The sequence below is a fragment of the Perognathus longimembris genome, chromosome 7, assembly GCF_023159225.1.
Source record: "Perognathus longimembris pacificus isolate PPM17 chromosome 7, ASM2315922v1, whole genome shotgun sequence".
Classification (NCBI taxonomy): domain Eukaryota; kingdom Metazoa; phylum Chordata; class Mammalia; order Rodentia; family Heteromyidae; genus Perognathus; species Perognathus longimembris.
In genome coordinates, this window is record NC_063167.1 from 59,074,279 (window position 1) to 59,093,471 (window position 19,193).

Sequence of the window (19,193 nt, forward strand, 5' to 3'; positions counted from 1 at the left end):
GCTCAAGTGGCAGAGTGCTAGCCTTGAGCAAAACGAAGCCAGGAACAGTGCTCAGGCCATGAGTCCAAGGGCCAGGACTAGCAAAAAATAAATAAATAAAATAAAATAAGCATATAAGACAACAAGATCCCCTTAGAGTGACCTTCAGGATGGGGCAACTCCAAGACCCCTTATCTATTACTTGGGCAACATCCACAAATCCTAGCCCGCCATGATGAAGCCCGTGGTCCTTATGTCCACACCAAGGTCCCTGCCTCCAAGACCTCTTAGGTCATATAGGTCATCCCAGACAATAACTGATGCATCTTCTCACTTTTCCCTTGTGAGAAGAGGTCTTCCTGGTCCTTTTGCTGGGAATAAACCTTTCCTTTGTTCTTTCTACCTGAGTTTCTGTGTGGCTTTCTGGAAAAGTCTAACATATTTTAACACTGAGTCTATAGAAAAGAATTTTTAAAACAAAAAGAAAACCTTTTATTTCTTTTTGTTTATCTAAGTATAGGTTCCTATTTGTGGTTATTTTTAACTGGACTGCTGAATCTAGCAATTTTACTACTCTCTTGCAGTACTGTATTTCTCAAAACTATCTGGCTTGGCAAAAATTAAAGAAATGAACAGAACTATCTCTTGCACTGCCACATTTCAAGCATATTTGGAGATAATCATTATTAGCTCTATACCAGGCAAAACGATTAATATGAACCAGTGATTTGATGATGTGTGTATTTTCCTATTTTGTTTTCCTTGCCTTTCATGAGTTTTGTATTCCCCCACTTTTGCTTCCTGACTCTGTTGTATTTTAATTCTGTTATAAGATGAGTTAAATGACTTTCAGTTTCTATTCCTCTTCAATTTTTGACTTGTATTTAAGCTTATTTTAAGAAAAATGAATGTGAGTCAGATTTAAATTACACCCATGAACTATGAACAATTTAAATCAAGCCTTTTCCATTGTTAGTAGTCACACTCATCACCTTGGCCATATACTCTTAAATCTTGCAATCTATGATAAATGGCTACCTTCACATGTTGGCCATGCTGCAGCTTCATTGCTCTGTTATTCAGATCTGTCTCCAAATCCTGGCAGTAAGTAAAATGACAGCCTTCTTTAATGACTGATAGGGATAGTCTCCTCATGGTTCTGGTCACTATGATGAACATCAATCACAAAGACAGTGAAAGATTTCAAATCTGCTGAGATGCTCTTTAATCATGTGAACCTAGGGAGCCATGGCTATGATTACAGATACAAGCAATTGTCTAGCTTGATGGTCTCCAACTTATTTGCTAGAAGAGAAAACACACTTGAAGCATTCTACTTCAAAGCATGCAATTAGACATACTAGGGCACATTACACATTGTAGCAAATAACTTTTGAGAAATGTTGTACTAATTTAGTCAGCATTCTTTCTCTCCATGTGTCTTTCTTTCTCTGTTTCTTTCCCTCCAGAGAACTCTCATATCAGATGTAGAGCTTTTGGCTGCACTTAAGGTTAGAAAGATCTGTAGATGACTTTTTTTCCCCAAATATTTATTATCAAACTGATGTACAGAGAGGTTACAGTTTCATACGTTAGGCATTGGAGACATTTCTTGTACTGTTTGTTACCTTGTCCCTCATACCCTCCTCCCTCCTCCCCCTTTCCCTTTCCCCCTATGAGGTGTTGAGTTCACTTACTCCAAACAGTTTTGCAAGTATTGCTTCTGTAGTTGTTTGTCTTTTTTTACACTGTGTCTCTCAATTTTGGTATTCCCTTTCAGTTTCCTAGTTCTAATACCAGTATATATGGTTTCCAATATACTCAGATAAAATTACAGAGATAGTGTAGGTACAACCATGGGAAGGTGATACAAGAACATCATCAATAATAAAAGCTACAGATACACATGGGACGTTGAAAGTGGTTACAACTGTGATATAACAATCATTTCCATAACATGGAGATCATTTCACTTAGCATCATCTTATGTTTTCATAAGGGTATAGCTATTGTAGATGACTTTTTAATTTAATAACTATAAAAACACCTACACTAATTCAAAGAAGTGTGAACCCAGTTATTTCTTTACTAAACAAATAGCACTTAGTACTTCAAACAAGATGAGAAACTACTGGTATAGAAAATGTATAGTTTATAAACACCCTTCCTACCATAACGACTCAGATACTTGAAAAAAATGTTTTGTTTTGTTGTTTTTTATTCTTTACCTATTGTTATTCGGAAACTTGATTCTCTATTTCACCTAATGTATACAGAGACAAAGGCAGTGATTTTATTGGAAACCCTGTGTAAGGTACCATAATGTCTATTCAGGCAGGGTAAAATTATAAGTGCATTTCCCCAAGGTGCAGTAAAATAGTTTATTTATTACTACTTCCTCAACATCTCACTCACAGGTGGTTAGATTTTGAACAATTACTAAGTAGGCTTGTGTAGGCAAGCATAATAATTTGACTTTAGGAAGCTATTATCTGGGCTAGCCTCTCTTCTAGCAGAGCCCAAAGATATGATTTGTAGAAATGCACCAGTATATATTGTTTAATATGTTCTTAGAACATTGGTACAAGCACGATATCACGTTTTCCTAGCAAGCACACCCAAAGCCTCACACATTTTAGGCAATGTTCAACCACTGAGTTACATGATCAGTCCTGCTGTCTTCATCTTGATACTGCTTTGCTTTAGCCCGAGGCAACATGATCTATTTGGTTTGGCTTTTGATTTTTGTTTTCAAATTTTGCCAAATGAATTGCCATACCATCTATCATTGTTAACAAACAACTAAAAGGTTTTTCCTAAAGCAGAATGGTGATCAACCCTGCAGCTGGTTCATTCATTAGTTTACCCATTAAAGATTATTCATTGGTTATCTCCTGGTGCCTAGTACTGGGTCAAGCACTTGGGATACAGTAATCAAAAAAGACAGACTCAGGAGGTAACAAACAGTACAAGAAATGTACCCAAGGCCTAACGTATGAAACTGTAACCGCTCTGTACATCATTTTGACAATAAATAAGAAAAAATAAAAAAATAAAAAATTTTTAAAAAGACAGACTCAACCTTAGAAGGTTTATAGTCTAGACCAAGAGATTCTGCTCAAGGCATTTGAAGCATTAGCTACCAAGTATTGTTTCAATAGTCACATATTATCCACAGAGACTGGAGCATTACTAGTGTTGTCTGTCTTGTTTTTCTCAATAGCTGACTGATTGCTATTTACATAGCGGAGGGACAGGTCAGTTATAGTAACTATAAGAAATCCATATATTTTCAAAAGAATGTGAGCAATCGATAACATATTCATTATTTTAACCTTGGAGCAGGTCAGAGTAGACACAAAGGAAAGGCATGTTCCTTGCTGCCAATTATTGTTAAGAGAGTACAATGTGAGATCCACCCCCAGAGCTCTAGTTAATACATTCTTCAAAATCTTCAGGCATGTCATCTGTAAGAAATGCATCAGATGAATATCTCAGAAATAAATATATTTGAAATTACACTTGCCAAGAGAAATGTTTGAGAGGACTAGATATGCTTTTTTAACTGTTTTTTTTGCTTTCTTACATTTGCCCAGTACCATTATTAATATTTTTTGTTACTTGCTCATGTACAGTATTTAAGTGCCAACCTAACTACACCGATGTACCATTTTTAAAGATAGTGGTAACAGAAATGGATAGTGATCAAAAATATACTCTAAGCCCAGCTTCTTTATAAAAAAGAATCACAGAGCACTTTACAAAAGCAATGGAACAATAAACTGAAATAACAGCTGTGCTAATCATAAGCTACTTAACAAAGATAACTCTTAGGGCTCTAGAATTTTTTTGAAGTCATAAATAATCAGATGTAATGATTCATGCTCATGAAAAGTAGCTTCTAGAATCTTCTAAATAGAGTCATAGAATGGATGTATTAAAATTATAAACCAAAATGTCCTTGAGTTGAAGTAGCATACCATGAATATATCTTAGAACTTTTACTTTATATGTATTTTTAACTAAAATTCTTGATTTATGAGAAATATTTTGTTTCCCATTTAACTTAAAAAAGGAAAAGGTAGAGCTTTAGAAAAAACAACTTATGGGAATTTTTAATTTAAAGAAATTTCTAGAGATTAAAGTGAAGCTTGGTGGTTGAGAACCTGCTTTCAGGTGTCAGGCACTAGGTTTAATCCCAGCACTGAAGGAAAATATAAAAGAAGAAGAAAGGAAGAGAAGAAACAAAGAAAGGAAATTAGGAGCTGAGTGCGGGTGGCTCTCACCTATAATCTAGCTATTCAGAAGGCTTAGATCTAAAAATCCTGGTTTGAATCCAATGAAGTCAGAAAGGTTTATGAAACTTTTTATCTCTAAGAAAGAAAGAAATAGAAGGAAAGAAAATAAACCTCTAGTACTGTGTGATATCCTACATACCACCTATATTTCATAATCACTATATTTCCTATGATGCTAGCAGGTTACTTGACTATATTTCACTTATGTCGTCAAGGAAACCAACGTGACTAGTGAATATCGGTGAAGTGACAGCACCTGATGCACTATGCACTAGCTTAGTGGGAGAACTGAGCATCCTTGATATTGCAACATCTTTGCAATTCAGAGGTTTGGTGGGAAATCAGATTCATTGTGTACACTGTTCTCCAGTTCTCTAAAGCAACTAAATAGAGCAGGCTAATTAGTGATTTTACTTGTTGTACTAGTGTGTTAGAGTAGCAATAGACTGGATATTTTAAACAACAGAAATTTCTCTTAGTCCTGGAGAATAGGAGTCTAGGACAAAAGGCAGAAAGGTTGTTGTCCTCATTGGCTTGCATGTGGCCACTTTTTGCTGTATTTTTCCATGGTCCTTCTATGAGCATGTACTTGTGTTGATTCTCTGTGTGTCCAACTTTCCTCCTTTTATCAAAACCCTAACAGCTTCAGGTCAACTTAGTTATCTCATTTGTGACTCTGTCTCCAAATATAGTCATGTTTAATATGGTAGATTTTAGGGGATCCACCTATAAACTGGGGACAGGGAACCAATTAAGTATATAACATATATTGTGGTTAGTCAAACAGTGTCACCCCAATAGGTGGTCCTCTTGGAACCTCGTAAGGTGACCTTACTTACAGTAAGGTTCTTTTCAGATGCAGCTAAAGATCTCCATAAGAAACCAGCCAGAATAAAGGTAGATCCTAAGTCCAGTGATGGATTACTACCTTATATGTGATAGACAGACACAGGCATTGAAGGGAAGGTGTTAGGAAAATAGAGCTGCTGACAGAAGTGAATTATGTACAAGTCAGGGAACACCAAGGCAGTTTGCAGCTATGGAAGCCAGGGGAAAGGCATAGAAAGGATTCTTCTTCAAAGTTTTCCTATTACCTTGACCTTTAAGTTCTTGCTTCCAGAGCGGTTGGTGAAATAATTTCTGTTGCTTTAGACCATGCAATTTGGAGCCATTTGTGAAGGTAGCCAGAAGAAATGGATATAGATATTGAGAGGGGAAAAAATAGATACAACTATGATATATTGGTGATTTCCATGCTGTCTCTGGAATCTCCTGATTGTTTTACAATGAAGAAAGAAACTGAGTCATCAAGAAGTATAAGTAAGCTTTTCTGAGATGCAGCCCAGAAAGCAAGTGTCAGAAGCGGGAGTCAAATGATGGATGATTATGCTGTGGTCATTCCACAATGCTATAGGCAAGTGTCTTGTGGCTAAAATGAATTCAAGATTTTGTTCCAAAAGAGCCTAATTGATTGGATTAGGTAGTGACTCAAGGACACAGTTACAGAGAAGGGCAAAGGGCAGGTAGAAAAGGCAACTTCTCATGATATTGGAGATAATTCTCTGCCTAAAATCATCCCATAACTAAGAGAGAGAGACATGAGGTCACCCTTCTGTATTCTATAGCTAATGGGGCTCCAAGGATTTATTTCCTTCCTCAAGACTCTACTGGATACAGGTTCTGCTCTTTTCTGTTTTTAGATAGGGTCTCCCTATGTAGCTGAGGCTGGTGTTGAATTTATGATCTTCTTGTTTCTATTACAGCCATGCGCCACCAGGTCTGGCCAGGTTCTATGTGAACTGCAGTCGGTGTTGCACAGAGCTGTGCTCTTCCTTCTCATAGGCCTAAAAAGGCCACATTCCCTTTGTAACCTAGGTTTTCTTGTACATTCAAATTTCATCGCCTAGTAACCTTTATCTGATCACTGGCTGCTGCTTTACTGTTCTTATCAAACAGGTTTTAAGTGCTCACTACTTATAAGTAAATGAGGAGGGAGGACAGAACGGTGACTGGAATTTATGCACATTCTTGTCCCATCCATTTCTGAGGATTTCTTTTCTATTGGTAGTTTTAGGATGGCTCTTTCTGTCTTTTTTTTAATTTAATTTTATTGTCACAGTGATGTACAGAGGGGTTATAGTTATGTAAGGTAGTGAATACATTTCTTGTCAAACTTGTTACATCCTCCCTCATTTTTCTCCCACTCTTCTCCTTCCCCACCCCACCCCCCAAGTTGTACAGTTAGTTTACAACATATTGTCTTGTATCCCTCTTGCATCGCTTCATCTTTATCCTTTGTCTCACCATTTTTATGTTCCCCTTCCTTTCCCTAATTCAGATAAACATGTATATAATAGCTCAATTACTATGTATATATAATCATATAAAATGATGCTAAGCAAAATGAATTCCAAGTTATGGAAACAAGTGGTTTTTCAATGTTGTTGTTATTTTAATGTACTATATGACATTATTTCTTTTTTTCCTTATGTTTTTCTTCCCTATGGTTTAGCTCCTCTTGTCACTGTATTTGATTTTGGTACCCTGGGTATTGTACATACAACTCCTTTAGTTTTGACGCTTTGGTTCCAGCTGGTATGTTTGTTTCATCATGTTGATGAAACCCAATTTTCCAATTTGTTTTTTTTAAATAATTTTTCTAACCCTTTTTCCCTAGTAATCTATGATTCAGCTTATTTACATGTTTCAAGGTCAGGGAATACATATATTTTCTGTCCTCTCAAGACTCTACGGCACTGTCATTATGATCTGAGTGCATCAAGAAAGGCTGACTAGATAACCAACAGAGCCAAGCAATAGGGTTGCTCATGCGTATAACCCTAGCTAACTAGGAGACTGAGATCTTAGGTTTGAAGCCAGCATGGGCAGGAAAGTCCATTGAAACTGCTTTGTACACACTGCTTAAAACTAACAAAAATAATAAAATTAATTATAGATATTCTAGACGTCATCTTAAAAATTAGGACCTTTCAAATCTGATAGAAATTAAAACTAAAACATGGGCTGGGAATATGGCCTAGTGGCAAGAGTGCTTGCCTTGTATACATGAAGCCCTGGGTTCAATTCCCCAGTACCACATATATAGCAAACAGCCAGAAGTAGTACTATGGCTAGCCTTGAGCAAAAAGAAGCCAGGGACAGTGCTTAGGACCTGAGTCCAAGCTCCAGGACTGGCCAGAATAAATAAATAAATAAAAAGATAGATAGATAGATAAATAAATAAATAAATCTAAAACATTATGCATCTTTTTATAATTATTAATTTATTGTCAAAATGATGTACAGACTGCTTGGAGTTTCATACATAATGCAGTGAGTACATTTCCCATCACATTTGTTACCTCCTCCCTCATTTTTCTTCCCCCTTCCCCCCTTCCAAGCCCTTTCTCTTCCCTCTCAGGTTGTTGTGTAGTTGGTTTACAGCATATTGTCTTATAAGTATTATGTAGCCTAAATTCTACAAGATGCCCAAAATATATTTACCCTATGATTTTTTTTATTTTTTAATTAATTTATTTATTTATTGCTGAGAGTATCAAGTTATCCTTTGATACACTGGGTATATCTAAAGATTTGTGAACAGACTGAAACCCAGTTTAGAAAACAAAGATTTGAAACAGTCTGGGAAAACAGACCACAACAGCCTCAGAACTAAATTTAAGTAAACAATGAAGTCATAAAGTAAACAAGCCCTCTGTTTCCTACAATGCAGAAAATATATCTACATTGCTCAGTTAGATTTCATGGTGCCCTACAGTTGGGCAGGATCTGTATTTGGGTCAAAATTGAAGAGGGTGCAAACTGATCAGCAGTATTCCAACAAACCTCTCCCTTTCCTGGGCCCTGATTCTCATGAATGGAAGAATGACAGTGTCTGAGCTAAGCCCTTATTATCCTTTTACTGGAATTTCCAGTACTACCCTCAGTAACTACCAAAGAAGAAACAGCCCTCAGTGTTAATTTGATTCTCCATCTGTAGTGATAGCCCAACACAAAGAAGGTCAGTGAAACAGGAGCAGATTGGAAAAATGAGACATTTCCACAGATTTCTAGACATAGCCCCCACCTGTTTAGGAGCCTAATGCTGAAACTGAGACATCACATTCATGATGTTTATTTGCAGAAAAAACAGATGGGCTGGGCACTGACGGGGCTGTCATGGCAATTAGGTGAGCTGCAGGAGAGCCTCTCACCCAGAGCTATGGAGTAATCTTCCTTTTGTTACTCTTCTCACCATTTGGTGTGTCCTTGGTCCATATTCTGAGCTTAAACTGTAGTTCCATCCCTGTTTTCCTGCTGCAGTCTGATGTTCTAACACCTGTGTTGCTGACCTCATTTTCTTTTAGCTGTCTGGGCCTCACCTTAGGTCCTGAACTCTGTGCTCTTTACCTGAAATCCTTGGCCTAATAACCTATGTGATCATTTCTCTGGATTCTACCATCATAACAATTAACCTGGTTATAAAATTCCAGCCAGCAAGACGTGGGACACTTGTGTTGACATTCATTCTATTGGGTGCTTCACGACACCTGCTGCCCCAGGGACCAGTGGCCTAGTGTCCTCCAGATAATGCAGGTGCTTTTACTTTGGAATAATCAGGCCAAGAGAAAGAGCTTCTCAAGAAGAGCTTTTGTGTTAGCAACTATAGACAAGGCATTTATTCAGCATGGACTGATCCAGGGAAGCAAGCCTAGTAGACACCAAACAAAACAAAACCATACTAGACAACAAGAGTCGAATTAATTAATTCAGCTATCCTAGGGCAACCTTAGTTGCTGAGGGAGCAGTCTCTGGAGTCACATTGCAGAGTTCCACCCTTAGCTCCACGATGTGCTGTAGGACACTGGGTATATTATTTAACTGACTAGTGCCTCAGTTTTACTCATCTGTGAAAAAAGAATTGGAAGGAAAAATGAAACTAAATATGTAAGCATCTACAACATGGTTACCGTTTAGTAAGTATTCCAAAGTGATCAATTATTTCACAGTGTATCAACTCATTTCCCTTATTTTAGACAAAACACACACACACACACACACACACACACACACACACACACACTCTATCAGCTTAGTAAAAAAAAAGTCCCAGACCAAAGTGATATTTTATTGTTTATTTTAGGACATTGTGTAAATAACTCTCAGTTACAATTGGACCTATAGGAGAAAGAGAAAAGTATGCTTTCTCTTATATATTGAAGTTAGAACTAAATTATAAACATATCTGAAAATGTATATAAAATAATATGCATATATACACAAACAAATGGACTAAAGTATGGTACAAACAGTGGAGGATTCCAATGGTTTAACTGCTCTGAACAACGAATTTACAGTTTAACAAAATGAATACCAAGAAGACAAAACATGTGTTAGGGTAGGAGATCAAGGAGGAAGGGCAAAGATAAATGTACAGAAAGGGTATGTGAATATAGTTATAATATTCTGTGGGAAAATGGAGCCAGCTAACTTAAAGGGATGGATGGGTTCTGGAAAGATGGGGAGAAATGATGGAAGGAGTGACATTGGTCTACATGCATTATATTCATAAGTTGACCTATTGAATTTGAAACCTCTTTGTACGACTACATAAAATAATAATTAATTAATTGGTAAAAGAAAATGAGCCTAAGCTGATAATAATGACTTAAATACTGAGTGATAAATAAGACAGGTAAACTGACCAAGAGATACCTCAGTACAGGCCACACAAATAACAAGGTCAGCCTGACTCCACCCAGCATGCTACGCAAGTCTCCATAATACCACAGTGTTTCTAAACAGGATGTCTTGACTTCATGATGAAACACCTTTTCCTGATCAGTAGCATTCTCCAGTCATTTTGAAAATGCCAAGTGCCTTCCACAACACACACACAAACTTTATGAAAAGGAAGGTGATTGGACACAAGATCGAGAGCCACATCTATAGCAAGGAAATCACATGACTCTCTCAAGAAATAAACCTTGTGAAAGGAAATAGAGCCTATGACGTCTAACGAAGATTAGAGTTAGCTAAGCTCAGTTATTAGTCTACATCTGGGAAAGTAATATTGGCTATTGTAAGCCATTAATACTAGAATGAAATTGTTCTAAAGAAAAGACTGTAGTGTATGAGTTTTCTCATGAGTTTTCTTCCAAATTATTCTCTGGCTACATGCTATTTATTCAACATTTCCATTATCAAACAAGATTTATTAAATGCCTACTGAATAAACAGTGTAACTAGCTGCATACCCTACATGATAAAAACAACCAGGACAGGACACCTTTGAAGATAATTTCTAGTTTATTTAGTAATCTTATCTAAAATAACAAGTTATTTTTAAGTCCCAAGTAGTGGCTATTAATATGATACAGCTTAAAATCAACGTTTGTTCTTTCTTTTTGTTATTTTTGTAGAGTTAAATAAAACATCCTGGCCTGGCAACATTTCTGTGAGAATCTCAATACCTATTGGCCTGAACAACTGCATTGAATAATCCTCACAAAGGTGAGACAAGCACATGGTTACTCAGACACAGAATCCAGACATACACAGAGGCATGACTCAAAGTTTTTCAGCTCCCATAGTGCTCACAGTTTGTACTACACAGAGTCACCACTCAGCTCCAGCCAACATTTACATTTATTGTATGAAAGTTAAACCATTTAGTGGGCTTTCTCCTCTACATCCCCTTCCCTAGATGGGATATCTAGAAAATCGACTGCTATGAATAGAAGTAAAGCATTTTTGAGGAAGAAATAGAGGCAATATAGCAAAAGGGATGAAAGAAGCTCAGACCTCAAAGAGTAATGGAAGAGGAAGGTAGAACCTGCGTACTGAGTGTGGAAAAGCAGTGATGGATTACAGAACAGGATGGAGAAAGACATGGCTAAAGGATTCTATTACCACAGAAAGAAAGGAATCTTTTTCTTACCTAGGGAAAAATATAAAGCAACATATTACATTTTCAGTCATACTGAATTCTCTTACCTCTTTTGTGTATTATGGGCCAGAGGTTAATCTTACATGAAGATGGCACAAAGGAATTCTAAAACAAACTAATAAACAAAGAAAGACATGTTATAGAATGAAGGAAATGAAAAGCTTAGTAAAATTAAGTTCATGAATGAGACCAGATTACATATAGGTTATGGAAAGAAAAAAAGAATTGATGGTTTAAAAAAAAAAGTACGGTAAAAGGCAAAGAAAATTGGAAGAAAATTAATGTTATGTTTTCTTTTGAATGTAGTCATCTTTTAGAAAACATGTCTCTAGGAAAGTATGTTCTAACCTGTGTGTGTGTGTGTGTGTGTGTGTGTGTGTGTGTGTGTGTGTGTCAGTACTAAAGATGGAACATGGAAGTTAGAGCTTCAAGTTTTTTGCATGGCCCCGCCCCACGCCCCCCCCATTCGATTATGGTGTTCTACAACTTAATCCACACTTCCACTTCAGCTTTTTGCTGGTAAATTGAAGATCATAGTCTCACAACCTTTTCTGCCCACAAAATCTTCTAACTATGATCCTCAGATCTCAGCTCCCTGTATAGTTAGGTTTACAGGTGTCATATTTTAATGTTTTGAGTGCAAATCATTGAGCTATTGAAACTTGGTTTGGAGAGAGATAATCTTTTCACTGCAATACACATATTCTAAGATTAGCTTTACATAGTAATGAGCATACAAGAACATCAAAATTAGATCTATTTGATTAAATTTCATGGAACTTATTTTTATTTCTTAGAAGACATGGGATGTTTTGCACTTAAAATTTTAAAGTACATGTGAATTGTACATAAACCTATCTACTTTTTTTCTAAAAGCCAACAGAGTAATAGTTTCTAACTAAATTCCTTGGAAACTATATTTTTCTAAGTAACAAAAATCAACTGAAGACAACTTTTAAATATTTCTAACCAAGAAGATGGCACTATCCAATCAAATTAACATTATCAGTCTGGTGATTATATTTGAATAACTTTGATGTCTGAGCCAGGCCGTAGAATTGAAAATTTCACCTGACTTTGAAATCAAAGTATACATGCTTTTTCTTTCCTACTGTAATATAAAATATAAATATTAAAATTTTATCAAAAAATTGAACACACAAAAGGAAGCTACAAACTTTGCCAAGGATTTTTGATAAAAAATTAATTTGCTTTCAAATATCTTGTTATCTCTAAAACATGTAAAATCTAAGCTAACTGTGAATGTGTTATATATTTTATTAGTGTTTGTATAACAAAGAGCTGGTTTTACTGCTGTGAGTATAAATTAATGTGCATTTTTAAATGCAGTAGTATGTATTATAATGAAAAAAATTGAGTCAGAATTTGAAAACCTGCATTTTACCTACATTCTGTCATTAGCTCTTAGATGTATGACATTTTGTCTATTCTATTTTATTTTTTGCCTCTTTTAAGATTGGAATTTATTACTTGCCTAGTTGGTTGATCATAAACAAGCTTTTTGTAACATAATCTGAAATAAATGATAGGTAAGTGGAGAGCTAGATGATGGATAGGTGACAGACAAATATATAGATATAGATATGAATTATACTTTTGTTATTTTAATGCAGTCAGGAATCATAAACTTCCCTCATTAAAAGTATTAATATATGGTTCTCCTTTTTCTTCATGTCACCATACTCTTCCTCCATTAATGGAAAAAAGTAAAAAATTGAAAAAGGGAAGAAAACTCATGGACTTTGTACATCCATTTCTTTATGATCACACTTTACATTACTCTGGTTAAAATATGGGGTAAACAAATAAAACCAAGTGTTTGGTATCTCCTTTGTATTTTCACTTTTTAAGGTCCTCATATTCAGAGATAACAAGGGAAACCAAGTACTGTAACAGACAGTAATTTATTCCATAAATGAAAACTACAGTAAAAGAGGGATTTTACTGCTAGGGTTTTTGCTATTCTTCCAGCTGGGAGCACATTAAGGGATCAGAAAGTTTATGATATAAATGAATAAATTATTGAATTAATTTCTCTATATTTACAAAAATATTTGATTTTTCTGGCTAATTATTAGTCAAAGAATCATTCTTACCACACTTCCTATCCCTGAATCATGGCTTTCTAAAGTTCTTACTTTATATGTTGTTGCTCTTTTATCAATTATCAAACCTAAAGTCTAGCATGAGCACTTATCTCTTCTACTTAGCAGAGAGGTGAGATTTTCAGAAGCTTTTTATGGACAAGAGGGACTGAGCTTAGAGAAGTTTAGGAGAAGGAAAAGCACTGTCCTGTCTAAACAGTGATGTAAGAGGTAAGAAAGTTAAGAGACAAAACTGAACAAATGAGTTTAGGGGAAAGCTAGCCTTTTATGAGAAGAGAAAAAAAAAAAAAAAAAAAAAAGGAAGCAGGAAGATTGAAGTACTTTCTTGGCTGCCTAATGAAGGGTTTGGAAATTGAGGGTCCTTACAGGAAACCTGGAATTAGAACAAGTTAAAGAAGTAAAGAATGTAGGGAATGAATGGAGAGTGCTTGTTTGTCTAGAGTTGGTGCCTTAGCAGAGAAAAGCCAGGCCAGCAGCCATGAGTGCTGCTAATAAATTGGCATGTGAAGAATGGGAGCAGGAAAGTGCAGTGCTAATGACACTGACATTTTTTCCCCAAAAGTGCACGTGAGCTCATCCAAAGGAGTTGCTTAAAATTACAGTTTCTTGTTCTCCCCTTCCCCCAGCACTCTGTCTCAGAATTCTTCAAAGAGAAGAATAGGGAAAGAGTAATTTATAAGGATGTACCTTAGGAACTATTATTAGAAGAATAAAAAAAGAGAACTCCTGGCAAATGTAAGTCATTAGAAATGCAATAATTAAAAGGTGTTTTTTTTTAAGAAAAAAAAGGGCAAATCAAAGCTAGTAGTCTGTATTAACCTACTGCGACTTATATTTCACATTTCACATTTTCCCACCCAGGACAAAATTAGTTCCCTTGCGCCTGTGTATGGTGTTCACAGGTGAATGGTTTGTTGTGATAGCCTCCTATATGCAGTAACGAGAGCAATTTAATTTGGTTTGGTTGGTGCTTCAGGTTCACCAGCCTTAAGTTTAGGGCAGAATTTAACTGTACTTTGAAAAGAACTAAACATAGCTCCCATAAGTTAGCATCTACTGTCTAGAGTGGTAATAAAGCAGTTATCAATATGTGATTATGTGAAGCAATGAAATGCTTTACAACACTGTAAGAAAATGAAGGACAAAGTTAGCTAGTGATTGGAGCATTTTATTGTACTATTTAGTCCGGAGGCTGAAATTGAGGATCATGGTTTGCAGCCAGCCTAGGAGGAAAATGTGAGATTTTTATCTTCAATGAACCAACAAAAGGTTACAAGTGGAGGTGTGGCTCAAGAGCACCAGCCTTGAGGGAAACAGCCAAGTGAGAACAGAAAGCCCTGAGTTCAAATCTAAATACTAGGCCCCCAAAATTAAATGAAATATAAAAATTACTTTGGGAAAACTAAGAGATGTCATTTGGGAAACTGCAGGAAAAAAAGACATTTCTAGGAAATAAAACAGAAATAAGACACACAGAAGGAGTATGATGAATTACTTTTAAACAAATTACCTTAACTATTGGGCGGATGTTTAAGCATGCTTGGAACAAAGGAAATCACTTGCATTTCTAAATGCTAAATTAAGATATGCTCACACTCTCATGAGAAATCAATATCGATTAAAATACTGAACATGTTTGGCAATGTTCTAAACACTCCTTATATTAACCCACTTAAAATACCACTTTCAAGTAGGAACTAATGTTCTCATTTTAGAATTGGAAAGTGATGAGCAAATGTGAAGTCACTTGCTCAAAGTTACACTGGCATGTGACAGCAGAGGTAGAATCTGAATTTGAGCAAAAATTCACTCACGTGAACCAGACTCTAGTGACACTATACCCTAAACAACAGGAACCATAAAATAAAATGTTACTGTGATGGGAGGAAGTTTTATAAAGTAACAAGCACTGGTAATCGAGGACATTGTTGAAAAGCAGCATATACTGAGGAGCTCTGACATTGTTTGTTTTAGATTCCAGGGCTTAGGATTGTGGCTCTTTGTCCTAAAGAGAGATACTGGAACAGTGTTAAAGAGCAGAAGAGGAAAATAGAATGGATGTTCTTATTTAGGTTCCCTTTTATCATGCTGTATGAACTTCCTAATCTGGCTCTAGTTCCAGCTCAAATAATATCATATAAAATTATATCTGAAGGATATGCTTGCTTAGTCCTTGACAGATGACAATGTTTTTTAATTTTAAAATGTTGTCCACAATAGCCCTGGTACCTCCTTTTTTCCAAAGACAGCAGGAAATTATTTGAGAACAAAGCAAAGTACTCCAGTGCTTTCATCACTTATGATTGAGATGACAAAAAAGTCTAGGTCAGTTCAGAGGGGAATCAGTTTAGAAGATGACAGATACAGGAGGCTGGTAATGAGAAAAGGAGTCACCATTCCTGGGTCAGCCTTGATTCTGAAGTGGGGAGGACAGGGAGAAAGATCCAATGCGGGGCTAAGAAGGGAAGATTTCATCATCATCATCATCATCATCATCATCATCATCATCATCAAAGTCAACTATTTCTGAGGAACATATACATGTGTATTTTTTAAAATAATCACTTATTCTGTCTTGAAGAACAATGATTATGCTTTAGTTCCTTATATAAAATGGAAGAGTTAATAGAATTAGATAACAACATATCTTGGCTAGTAGTCAATGGCTTTTATTTACCCCCCAAAAGCATTTTTATATGATTCAATCCTCTAATAACAGGTATAAGTTTTGAATGTAGGAAGATATTCCAACAGAGCTCAGCTTGTAGCCCCCTCTCAGGATTAGCTGTGCTCATATGACCTCATTTCATTCTCACAGCCACTCTGGGACAGACAATGGGTTTCTACCTGTGAGTGTAAGTTATAGAGAAAACATAAAGAATATTTATAAATTTGTGAAGGGAACATGTAGCTTTACAACAACTACCACTGCAATATAAACACTTTGCTCTACAGTTTATAGGCAGTCTGATGTTTGAATGTATGTACATACACATATATACATATACATTTATAAATATATCCTTTTCCTGATGGTATCTCTCTTATACTTATGTGCTGCTGTTACTACTGCTACTACTACAGTTATTGTTAGTGTTATCAATATCATTATAATTGCTATTTTAGACCTAGATTTTGCATCAGAGTGAAAACATATTACTTGACTTCTTGAGCTTGACTTATTTTGATCAACATAATGATCACCAGTTCCACTCATTTTCCTACAAAGAGTATAAGTTCATTCTTTTTTATGGCTTAATATTTCATGGCATATTATATTAATATATGTACATATCACATGTTCTTTATCCATTCACCAATTATTGGCTATGTGGGCTGATTAAACAGTACAGCTACTGTGAATAGTGTTCTGATAAATATGGGTGTGCAGGCATCTCTCTTGTATGTTTATTTTTACTCCTTCACATATATACCCAAGAGTGGTATAGCAGGTTTTCAATTTTTGATGAACTTCCATACTGATGTCCATGCTGGTTACACTATTTTACATTCTTAAAGTATATGAGGGTTGCCCTGACCCTCATATCTTCAATAGCATGTGTTACTGTTTTCTTGATGCTTGACTGCCATTGTAATTAAGGTGAGATAGAATTTCAGTGTAGTTTTGATTTGTATTTCCTTTATGATTAAGGATGCTGACCATTTCTTCATGTGTTTATTAGCCATTGGTATTGCTTTTCTTTTGAGATCTGTCTGTTTAATTCATCTTCCCATCTATGTACTAAATTATTTTTTCTTTTGCTATCTAAATTTTTAAAAATTTCCTTTTATTGTCAAGGTGATATACAGATGGGTTACAGCTACATACATAAGGTAATGAGTACATTTCTCATCAAACTTGTTATTGAACTCTATATTCTGAATATTAACCCTTTATCTGATACATAGCTGGAAAAGATGCTTATCCCATTTTGTGGGTTGTTTCTTCATTTTAGTAACTATTTATTCTCACCTCTTCCTTCCCTATTTGAATCTCTTTGATATCTTTATCTTCCATGATTGCTCGGGCTAGGAATTCCAAGAGTACGTTGAATAAAATGAGGAGAATAGCAGAGTGCCACTCACTAGTCACTCAAATTCATGTATGAAAGTTAGGCCAGGCACTGGTGGTTCACACCTGTAATGAGATCTGAGGATCACTAAGTTTGAAGCCAGCCAGGGTGGAAAAGTCCTCATGAGACTCTTATCTCCAATTAAACACTCAAAAACTGGAAGTGGTGCTATGGCTCAGGTGGTAGAGCACTAGCCTTGAGCACAAAGAGGCTCAGAGACATCATCTAGGTCTTGAGTTCAAGCCCCACAACTGACAAAGAAGGAAGGAAGAGAGGGAGGGATGGAGAGAGAGAGGGAGAGAGGGCTGGGAATATGGCCTAGTGGTAGAGTGTTTCCCTCATATACATAAAGCCCTGGGTTCAATTCCTCAGCACCACATATTTAGAAAAACCAGAAGTGGCGCTATGGCTCAAGAGGAAGAGTGACAGCCTTGAGCAAAATGAAGCCAGGGCAGTGCTCAGGCCCTGAGTCCAAGCCCCAGGACTGGCAAAAAAAAAAAAAGATTCAGACAGCTAAGAGTTCACCACAAAATTGAGGCGAGGACAATATATATTTTTTTTAAAACACAGCAAACCAATACAGGGGAAATATATTTTTTTTTTATCTTCAGACAAGGGCTGTCATAGGATAAATGACAAACCATCATCAACCCAAACCAGCATCCTTATTGCCACTACTGTTTGGTCGTTCTCTATTCCAATAGAGTTCATTTTCTTGTTAACACCTTTAATAATCTAGTTTACCACATGTTGTTTATTTTATTGTCTTTTGGGGGAATATAATTTTATGGCTAATTGATTAAGAATGTATTTATTAGAAATATTTTAAATGTCTGTGGTACCATGACAATGGTCATATTCTTACGAGGTCTATAATTCTATAACTTCTCATTATTAAGTGTATTGTATAAGCCATAGGAATTACAGTAAAAATCCATACTGACTTCAAGACTGACCCTATTTTGAATAAATCTTCAATCTGGATGTGGTTTCATATAATTGGCCTATTTCCCTGAAAAGCCAGTAAGTAAAATATATTGATTAATTGAGAACTTCAGTTAATTGGCTTCTTACTAAAAATGTACTATACTGAAACAGAGTAGGCACTCAATAAATATTGGCCAAATATGTAAACTCTAGTTAGCTCATGTAGGCTTACTTTTTTTTTGTTTGTTTTTCAAATAAGAAAAGTTTTCAATGAAATAGGTGATATATACAATCATATTAGAATCCACACAGAAGACAAGCTATTTCAAAAGAATTTCATGCTTTCCTAGTCTTTTCATATTCATCTTTCCCCTTTTTCTCTTCCTTTCTCTTCTTCTCTTCCTTTCTTCTTTCTCTTCTACTCTTTCTTCTTTTCCCTCAAAAGTTCAGTACTAACCCATGAGGCAAGGACAAGTAAGGTAGACATGTGCAGGTAAGGTAGTATGACCAATGTGCATTAGCCTAGGAACACTGAAGAGACTGTTGAAGTTCACATAGAGTGAAAGGGGCATGTAGATGGGAGTGGCAGTGTTGAGTAGCATGATGGCCCACAAATAAATATATTAAAGATAATGGAAGGCAGATTCTTTTCACCATCAGAGAAATCAGTTATCAAAATAAAAACAGAGATCTATGAGCCCACATGGTACTGATTAGGAAATAAAGTAGCAGTGTTCCATAAACATATATACAAATAAATGCGTCTGTTAATATGAGGATATGTAGATAAGTAGATGAATATTGGCATGTGTGTATTTTCTTGTTTCTGGGTCCTGAAAAT